Source organism: Strongylocentrotus purpuratus, unplaced genomic scaffold (assembly GCF_000002235.5).
Source record: "Strongylocentrotus purpuratus isolate Spur 01 unplaced genomic scaffold, Spur_5.0 spur5_scaffold_21, whole genome shotgun sequence".
Classification (NCBI taxonomy): Eukaryota; Metazoa; Echinodermata; class Echinoidea; order Camarodonta; family Strongylocentrotidae; genus Strongylocentrotus; species Strongylocentrotus purpuratus.
In genome coordinates, this window is record NW_022145607.1 from 42842672 (window position 1) to 42853153 (window position 10482).

General features: G+C 35.9%; 1 long non-coding RNA gene across 1 annotated transcript; it reads right to left on the minus strand.

The window, feature by feature from the left end:
• Nucleotides 1-3818: 3818 nt before the first annotated feature.
• On the minus strand, nucleotides 3819-10239 carry LOC115928111. Its single transcript, XR_004065882.1, has 3 exons — nucleotides 9941-10239; nucleotides 5177-5232; nucleotides 3819-4199 (listed from the first exon to the last, which is right to left on the minus strand). It is a non-coding gene; the product is annotated as an uncharacterized LOC115928111 (long non-coding RNA).
• Nucleotides 10240-10482: the final 243 nt, after the last annotated feature.

A 10482-nucleotide genomic window follows, 5' to 3' on the forward strand; every position in this document is an offset into this window, starting at 1 on the left:
TATTAGAGAAAGAATACGATTCGTTGTACCGTCATCGACTCTTTATCCTTGTCTGAATAGAGTTCCCCCCCCCCCCCTCACGCGCAAAGCGCGGAAGCTTTGACGTTTAATTAAATTATAAGGGAAAGGAGACGATTCTTTGTACCATTCTCGACTCCTTGTCTAAATTCAATTTTCCCCTGCCCGCGCATAGCGCGTAAGCTTTGACGGTTCATTAAATTATTAGAGGAAGAAGACGTTACCATTCACGTCTGTCTTAATCCTTGTTTGAATTCAGTTTTCCCCCTCCCGCGCGCGGAAACTTTGACGTTTCATTAAACTATCAGACAAAGAAGACGATTCGTTTTACCATTCTCGACTCCCAATCCTTTTCTGAATTCAGTTGCCCCCCCCCCCCGAGCGATGCGCGGAAGCTTTGACATTTCATTAAATTATTAGAGAAAGAAGACGATTCGTTGTACCGTTCTCGACTTGTCAGAATTTTCAAAAATGTTTCTTTGTCTGCTCCTTTTTCGTCCAAAGCAATCTTACTGCCCCTACCGCCTCTGGCTACGCGCCTGCTTTAAAGGGAAAATGAAACAATCATGATTGTGATGGCACACAATTAGGTTAGTAGAAATGAAATGGAAAAAAGATCTATTACACCAACCATGGATAAATCACGGCCGGGAGCGTCATAGTTTTGTGTTATCGGGCGAGGGCCGCGGCCGGCCGGGGCGTAGCGACCAAGCGAGATTTTTTCTATGTTGAATGCTGAAATTATGCATTCTAGAAAATCCCTGAGCCCAATATGTTCAAATACAAGCACAAGCGAGTTGGTGTGAGCTGAATCCAAATGAAGGGCAAAATAAGAGTTGTGATGCGGCCCTACCGTTAATTTAGAATTTGACTGTTGAGTATATAACTTCTATTTAAAAGACACCCTAAATATAGTGCCCTTTCAAATTTCTCTCTTCAGAATGATGACCTTTGTAGCGCAGGGGCTGTTCTTAACGTTTAACTTTGAATCCGCGGCTCGAGATTTTATGCGGCCGGCCGGCCCCCCCCCCCCCTCTATTCAATAATTTCGTTATCTCTTCTCTTTTCTTTTCTCTTCTCTTTTCTTTTCTCTTCTCTTCTCTTTTCTTTTCTCTTTTCTTTTCTTTTCTCTTCTCTTTTTCTTCTTTTTTCCTTTCTCTCCTCCTTTCTTTTCTCTTCTCCTTTTTTCTCCTCTTCTCCTTTCTTTTTTTCTCTTCTTTTCTTCCTCTTTTTTTTTCTTCCTTTTTTTTTGCGCCCCCAATAGGGGGGGGGGCGCGGCCGTTTCGCCCCCCCCCCCTGGATCCGCCACTGATATGCTGTGAAGAAATTATTTCATCTGGATTATATGTTTGTCACGAGCTGACAAAAAAAAATGAGGGGGGGACTCGATGATAATTCATCATTTGAAGGTTTACAAAAATGTATTTGGGTTATATGCACCCACTGAAGAAAATCCATGTATAGGGTTGCTTCAGGAACCCCAGCACCCACAGATCCCACGCATGATGAGACAAACTCGAGATAAAAACACATTCTTTCACATAGGCCTACTTATTAAACGCCCCTTACCACCTGCGTTAATTACTCCCTATTCAAATCTGACAGATGCCCCTTTTACCTTTTATAAGTGCCACTGTTCCCTTTTCATAAGTGCCTCTTGTGATATCTGATAAAAGCCTTTTTTATTCTTTACTTTGTCACGCATCCCCTTATAATTTTTAATAAGTGCCCTTTTACCTTTTGATATGTGCCCTTTTACCTTTTTAATAAGAGCCCCTTTCCTTTCTCATCAATGTCCTTATGACACATGCCTCCTTTTCCTTTCTTGTAAGTACCCTTTTCCTACTGATAGGTGCCCCTTTTCCTTTTTTAATGATTCCCCTTTTCTCTCTTTCTCTCCGAAAATTATCTTCTGCAAGGTTTGTTCCATTGACTGAACAACCTCTTGCAATTCCTTTCTGTCTCACTTTCAGTCGTACTTGTTACCACTCATTTGCATTCCCTCGTTATCAACTACAATCAACCATTCCATATTCACTCCATTACTGTTCACATTTCAATTGTATTCTCTTCACTCTACCTTTTGCAGCCTTTGCAGAAGCTTTGCTAGAAGTAGAACATTTTTAATTTAGGGTTAGCATTTTATTCAAGTTTTCTAACTTGGAAAAAGGAAAGTGAACCATTGTTTAATTTCAATATCTTGACATAATTTTTTTTTAAAGACAATTGAATTTAACACTAGAAATTTTTAATTGGTTTGCCCCCCCCCCCTAAAAAAAAAAACACAACACCACCGAAGTGGTACCAGGGTTTTTGTAAGGAGGCCATGTCCTGTATAATTTTTATTTTTTAAGAATAGTTTTCTCTTTTTTTAATTAACTTTACATTGGTATACCGTTAATTTCACTGGGGAAACAACCCCCCCCCCTCCCATTAACAATCAACACTGCCGTTACTTCTACCAACACTAATGCTATAATTCAAAACTTTTCACTTTCTAAGTCCTTCTTATATAAACATATAATCATATGTGTACACTATTGCAACCCGTTACATGGGCCATGTAATAACAGCACCAGGAAGAGGATAGCAAGCCCCCCCCCCCCCCCCCCCCCCCGTCCATAGAGGTAAATGGATTTCAACAAGTATAATTATAATTAAAATATCATTAATTAATTCAATCTTTGATATGGACTGATAGATCTTTATCACTCAAATTTCAAGGAGAATCTTTCTGCCCAGTCCTCAGTTTCATCTTATAAGATGGTAGTTTACATTGTTAGAATTTTAATGTTTATTCATTGAGGATTAGTTATCTTTAATTATTTCTACGTTGACAAGATAATAAACTTCATTGGCTTCATTGAATGTGGTATTCTACAAACATATAATACAAATAATAAATAAATATTATGTAAATATTCCAGTTTAAACCTATCTCTATTCTGCTCTTTCATAATATGAGGGTGGCATCTTTAAGACGTAGTCCCGTGTAGATGTCTTCTGCATTCATCACTAAAGTTGTAGCCTAGTTTTCAGAAGAAAGGGCTGTAATGATAACCCAAGTCTGTTGAGTGGAAAAATGAAATAAGATATAAGAATATCAATGACGACTAATAACACACACCCTGATACCTGCTCAGAAAAAGGAAGGATTGAAATTCACTTTGGGTTCTATTGGGCAAACCAAAACTATTTTTCGTACAAGACTAGTTTCTGACCACATTTTAGATTATTTCTGATGATCCCATGGAGACGATAGGACTGCTGGTGTTTGGTTTGAACAAGGTATGAAATAAGTAATACAATGTACTTGTGATGTAAACTCGTGCTCATTATTGAATAATACTCGGTTAAAGGTAATACAAAGTTTTACGAAATTTTGAAAATTGGGTCAGGGTGGATAGTGATTCTTTACAATTTTTTACATTTGAATGCCCCTGTGGATGTATTATAAGCACTAGAAAACTTAGCCTCTAAAACACTTCTGCTTTCGAGAAAAATTGAATATAAATATTTACTGGTGCTCCCGGTAAATTTTGATAAATTTCAAATGGTAGCTGCGACCATGAAAATCTCAGAATATGTAGATGTGATATATAACTTCAAAACGAGAATAGCAAATTGGTAGATTTTAGTCAAGAAAAATTTATATCTTGACCTTGAGAGGGAGCTATACAACATAAAGAGTTTATTATTTACAATTTCATAATTTTAGACTCGATTACAACCGCGACAACGATCACTGAATATTGTAGGATCTCATATGCGTCCAATATGTTCATTTGAACCAAATTTATGACCCCATACTAAAACTGTGTATTACCTTTAAGTATGGGACATAAAATGACCAAACAACTTGGACCAGAGAATATACTGGAAATAATGCTACTGAAACACACGTAACGTAGACTTATATTTCATCTATATTGACATTTAATTTTTAATCTAAATCACAATTGTGATATTCAGTCAATTATTCGTCAGATCTATAATTTTCTGCATGACATGTGTTCCACAAAAGTTTATTGGGGTACCTACATGTATATTAGCACACTTGCTCGTAGGAAGTGTAGTAGGCCCGCATCTCTAGATATGATCCCGTCAATATCTCTTCTTTGTTCCTCTCCTGAGTTTGTAAACCAGCATGCCTTCATCACCCACTGTAGAGAAGCATCATCCTACATGACAGAAAACAAAGTAGGTACTTCAATTTAAAACTGATACTAATGGATACATATCAACCATAATACATCCTATAAACAGACTTTCATCTTATTTTGTGTTCTTCTTCATCTTCATTGCTCAAGAAGTGAAAGGAGCCCTTACAAAAAAGTAATGAGGGGTCCTGTGTATACCCTACATGTAGTGCTTTGGATGTGGATTAGATATGGCTCTTCTACACACAGGCCCGGTCCCCCCCCCCCCCCCCCCCCCCCCCCCCCCCCCCCCCCCACTCAGGGGTCGGCAGGACCGCATGCGTATTCCAAAAATGTCCAGTAAAGGGGTAGATTTCACAAAGTCTGGCTCATAGCACACAAAAATCCGGCCCGTATTGACTTTACACACCAGACTTAGGGGGTGTTTTCAAAAGGAGGGAACACGCATACCCCAAATAACACTGAGTGGGGGGGGGGGGGGGGGGCGGGCACACAGGACCTCCTTTAAATAAGGACACATTTAACCATTAGGAGCCAGAGCATATAACACTGAGTTCCTATGGGGAGTATATTTATTCAGATGGTCATATCTCAGCCAATACTTAACATATTCAATTGGTTTTCGACATTTGGACATTATTTTTGGTGTTCTTTCGGAATATGAAGAAAAAATTGAGAAATTCTAAAAATAGATTTTTATGACGTCACAGCTTCGGTACTCTATTATTTGTATTGTTTTGTTGGAAATGTGAATAAATTTGAAATTGAAATTGAAATTGTATGCTAGGTGCAGAACTAGAATAAAATATACCCTCCACTATATACGCTAATAATAATAATAATAATAATAATAAAAATGTTACTTATAAAGCGCTCACCACCGAAGTCTCTAAGCGCTATAATTGCAACGTCAACTTAGTTCCATTTACTTTGTTAGTGAATTAATACATGTAGGTGATCGTTTAATATTTGTGTGCTAAATAACCTGGTAATTTTACCTGCATGGGACTTTCTGCTTCATGTTGTTAACTTCTTTCAGCTCTTTAGTTTCAATCTGTTGGAACAAAAAGAAGGAAAAAACCAATACAATAATCAAGGCATCCCTTTCTCCTTAACAATAAAATAGATCAAGCATAATAGCTATTTTTTATGTCATGGTTGGCCTTAAATTTAACATGGTGTGGAAATCAACATTCCTATTTAATGAACCACAGTACAAAGTAAAACTAATGGAATATTTAACGTGTACCTCACACAGTGCTTTCTATGGCCTATGAGCACGAAGAAGTACTAAGTAAAATTAGTTTATTATAACAAGAAGAGGTGGACTACAGATAAGTAAACATAATTGTGGACTAGGGGTCATTTCTTAATCTTATACAACGTCCAACAAAAATATATTTATCAACATGAACTGCACAATTTGGAAACAAATCTTTAATTTAGACTCCTTATGAATATGAGTTATGACAACTAGACAAGCATGCTGGACCCACACAAAATCTAAACATTAAATAAACAAATCCTAGTTGTTGTTTTTTGAATATTTTTATTAATAAGTTCCAGGTTTACATCTACATGTAGATCTAGGCCTAAATAAAATAGGGTTCAGTTATTCAACAAATAGTCTATGGATAATTATATAAAACATAAGGTATGCAAACAATATACAAAATATAGAAACAAATGTATAATACATGAGTAAGAGTAAATTTATACGTTGGGCCATTGCGTGTATAATTGCAAATTTGAAATTTAGTGTGCTGAAATTTGAAAATCGTGCCGGCCAATATTTTGCTCAGTGGGGGGGGGGGGGGGGGGGGGGGGGGGGTATTGAGTACCTCAACAGAGTCCACGTCTAGAAGAAGGGTCTACTAAAGATTTTAACAAGAATTAACCCACTTGGATTATTAAAGAAATCATACTTCATAGATTATTTCAAGGTAAGTTAAATCTAGATTTAAATTCAATCAATAAATTGATGAATTAGATTCATGATGACGATCAAATTTGCAGATGAGCACCGCAATTCCACGGGTGGGCCTGCCGGAACCCCGGGCCCTAACTGGGTGACATGACGGCAAACCGCAGTCAAACTACTTCACGACGATGAAAATCAAAGTGCAATTTGAAGAGAAATATTTCCCTAGCCTTTTCCCCAAATATCTGTTGAGAACAGTCTCAAAATGAAAAGAAATTACCGAAGATCACGAAAACTATTACAAATTTTTCAAAATTAATCACTAAATTCTACGAAAGACCATTAGTGCCACGAAGAAAAAAAAACACACTTTCTACTAATCTGTTTAAACAGATTACGATATTTCTTCTAATCTGTTTAAACAGATTATAATCTGTTTAAACAGATTACGGTATTTCTACTAATCTGTTTAAACAGATTACGGTATTTCTACTAATCTGTTTAAACAGATTACGATATTTCTTCTAATCTGTTTAAACAGATTATAATCTGTTTAAACAGATTACGGTATTTCTACTAATCTGTTTAAACAGATTACGGTATTTCTACTAATCTGTTTAAACAGATTACGATATTTCTTCTAATCTGTTTAAACAGATTATAATCTGTTTAAACAGATTACGGTATTTCTACTAATCTGTTTAAACAGATTACGGTATTTCTACTAATCTGTTTAAACAGATTACAGTACTTCAACTAATCTGTTTAAACAGATTATAATCTGTTTAAACAGATTACGGTATTTCCACTAATCTGTTATAACAGATTACGATATTTCTTCTAATCTGTTTAAACAGATTATAATCTGTTTAAACAGATTACGGTATTTCCACTAATCTGTTATAACAGATTACGATATTTCTTCTAATCTGTTTAAACAGATTACATTACTTCAACTAATCTGTTTAAACAGATTACGGATCCTACTTTTGTCACTTCCCCTGGCCTGCCACGTACGTCGCCTGTGCGCGCTTGGTGGGCGGTGCCATGCTTGCTATGACGTCACTCGTAAACAGTTAAAATGCAAAGCCGAACATAACATTATGCTAATATAATTACCTCACTCTTTACCCCCCAACCAATCAAATACAAGTAAAAATATGGAAAGGAAAGTTCCCCTACCCCCAAATGAATATTCATATTGCCAATTTGATACATAGTTTTCAAATAATCATTGAAGATAACTTGACGTATATTCAAATTTTAATGGACCATAATTTTGGCAAAAATCACGGAAATTTACATTTTGTTGTAAGGTTGTAGCAAATTTATTATAAACTCTTCATCTCAATTTTTGTGTGACGTAATATTTTTTAAGCATATGAGTGAGGATGTTTCCTGAAATAGTCCATTGACCTTATTTTCGTTCCAGTTTTTTTGGCATTATGGCTTAAGTTTGAACACGAGAGACTTTGAGGTATTTTTTAATTCATCGGCGCTAAGCGCATTTCGAGGCCGTGCGCGTCGGCGGGGTGGAGATTTTGTCCCGCATTGTATCAAGGATGCGTGATTTGCGTGCTTTTGATAGCTAGCATGCCATTGTGTATACAGCAGCGGTAAGTGAATCCTAGTCGGTCATATTCATATTGATCCTGAAAGGCCTAGTTAGATCTACAGTTGACCGAGAACATCCCATTATAGCTATAATAGACTTTAGAAGATAGTCTCTAGATTTTGTTGTTTTTTCTTTAATTTATTAAACTTTGCTTGGCCTTTGTGATTGTCAACTGGGCACAAAATCAAAAGTTGTATTTGATTTAACATAGACCCCTGCAAGTTGGGGAATTTGTTTCTGCATGAGAAAATAATAATAGATCCTATTCCTAGTCTAGATTTAAACCTAGTTATAGATCTCGTCTTTAGATCTAGAGTGGAGCTAAAGTCTTGACTCTAGTGGAAAATATAAATTAAAGCCATGATTATCAATTTATTGCGCAGACTCCTCGAAGAAAAAAAATTCTTGCGAGATTATGAGAAATCTAGACTCTAGATCCTATCTAGTTTTTTTTTTCATGAAGGAATAGATCTACCTGAAAGGTGTGAACTAAATTCATCATTTTCCAACATAAAACTTGTCTAGCATTTTGTAGCAAGTAAAACAGTTTAAATTAGAGGCCTAAATGTGTAAAGCTATTGAGCTCTTCATGCAGCCCTTATTAAGTATGTTGATAAATAAGGAGTCTGCACAATAAATTGATAAACATGGCTTAAGATTAATTGAAGCAAAGTTTAATAAATTAAAGAAAAAACAACAAAATCTAGAGACTATCTTCTAGAGTCTATAATAGCTATAATGAGATGCTCTCGGTCAACTGTAGATCTAACTAGGCCTTTCAGGATCAATATGAATATGACCGACTAGGATTCACTTACTGCTGCTGTATACACAATGGCATGCTAGTTATCAAAAGCACGCAAATCACGCATCCTTGATACAATGCGGGACAAAATCTCCACCCCGACGCGCACGGCCTCGAAATGCGCTTAGCGCCGATGAATTAAAAAATACCTCAAAGTCTCTCGTGTTCAAACTTAGGCCATAATGCCAAAAAAAACTGGAACGAAAATAAGGTCAATGGACTATTTCAGGAAACATCCTCACTCATATGCTTAAAAAATATTACGTCACACAAAAATTGAGATGAAGAGTTTATAATAAATTTGCTACAACCTTACAACAAAATGTAAATTTCCGTGATTTTTGCCAAAATTATGGTCCATTAAAATTTGAATATACGTCAAGTTATCTTCAATGATTATTTGAAAACTATGTATCAAATTGGCAATATGAATATTCATTTGGGGGTAGGGGAACTTTCCTTTCCATATTTTTACTTGTATTTGATTGGTTAGGGGGTAAAGAGTGAGGTAATTATATTAGCATAATGTTATGTTCGGCTTTGCATTTTAACTGTTTACGAGTGACGTCATAGCAAGCATGGCACCGCCCACCAAGCGCGCACAGGCGACGTACGTGGCAGGCCAGGGGAAGTGACAAAAGTAGGATCCGTAATCTGTTTAAACAGATTAGTTGAAGTAATGTAATCTGTTTAAACAGATTAGAAGAAATATCGTAATCTGTTATAACAGATTAGTGGAAATACCGTAATCTGTTTAAACAGATTATAATCTGTTTAAACAGATTAGAAGAAATATCGTAATCTGTTATAACAGATTAGTGGAAATACCGTAATCTGTTTAAACAGATTATAATCTGTTTAAACAGATTAGAAGAAATATCGTAATCTGTTATAACAGATTAGTAGAAATACCGTAATCTGTTTAAACAGATTATAATCTGTTTAAACAGATTAGTTGAAGTACTGTAATCTGTTTAAACAGATTAGTAGAAATACCGTAATCTGTTTAAACAGATTAGTAGAAATACCGTAATCTGTTTAAACAGATTATAATCTGTTTAAACAGATTAGAAGAAATATCGTAATCTGTTTAAACAGATTAGTAGAAATACCGTAATCTGTTTAAACAGATTAGTAGAAATACCGTAATCTGTTTAAACAGATTATAATCTGTTTAAACAGATTAGAAGAAATATCGTAATCTGTTTAAACAGATTAGTAGAAATACCGTAATCTGTTTAAACAGATTAGTAGAAATACCGTAATCTGTTTAAACAGATTATAATCTGTTTAAACAGATTAGAAGAAATATCGTAATCTGTTTAAACAGATTAGTAGAAAGTGTGTTTTTTTTTCTTCGTGGCACTAATGGTCTTTCGTAAAATTCACTAAATTCACTCATATTGCAATCAATTACTCACCCATTCTCCGACTTTGTTGTCAGCTAGCTAGGCGCAGGCGATACGTATACACTCGTACACACACAAATCATACATATTACGGTGACGTCATGACTAGTCTTAGTAACAAGCGCTTGCAATTATAAAAATATTGATTAAACACTCACGTCACGTTTTGGAAGACGTGATCATTCGTGTTTTACTGGCGTGGAAAACAACGAATGGTAGACCCTACACTTCGTAAATTAGAGTCACCTATTTTACGAAACAGCGCAAAACGTGATACGTGATCACGTGAACGTGAACGTGAGTGTTCGTTGCAAGCCCGTCTAGAGTATATAGAAGGGGGGGGGTTAATACTTTCGCCGCTAATTCCCATTTGCTTTAAATGTGCTGAAACTCACATGAAATGTAGATTATTATATACTTCATCGAATACGGGGTGCACAAATTCTAGCAGCGGACATTAAAAAGGTCTTATTTGAGCGCATATCAACCAATGGCCAGCACAAACCTAAAAGTTTGGCGCATATAACGTCTAGAGTATATAGAAGGGGGTGAGG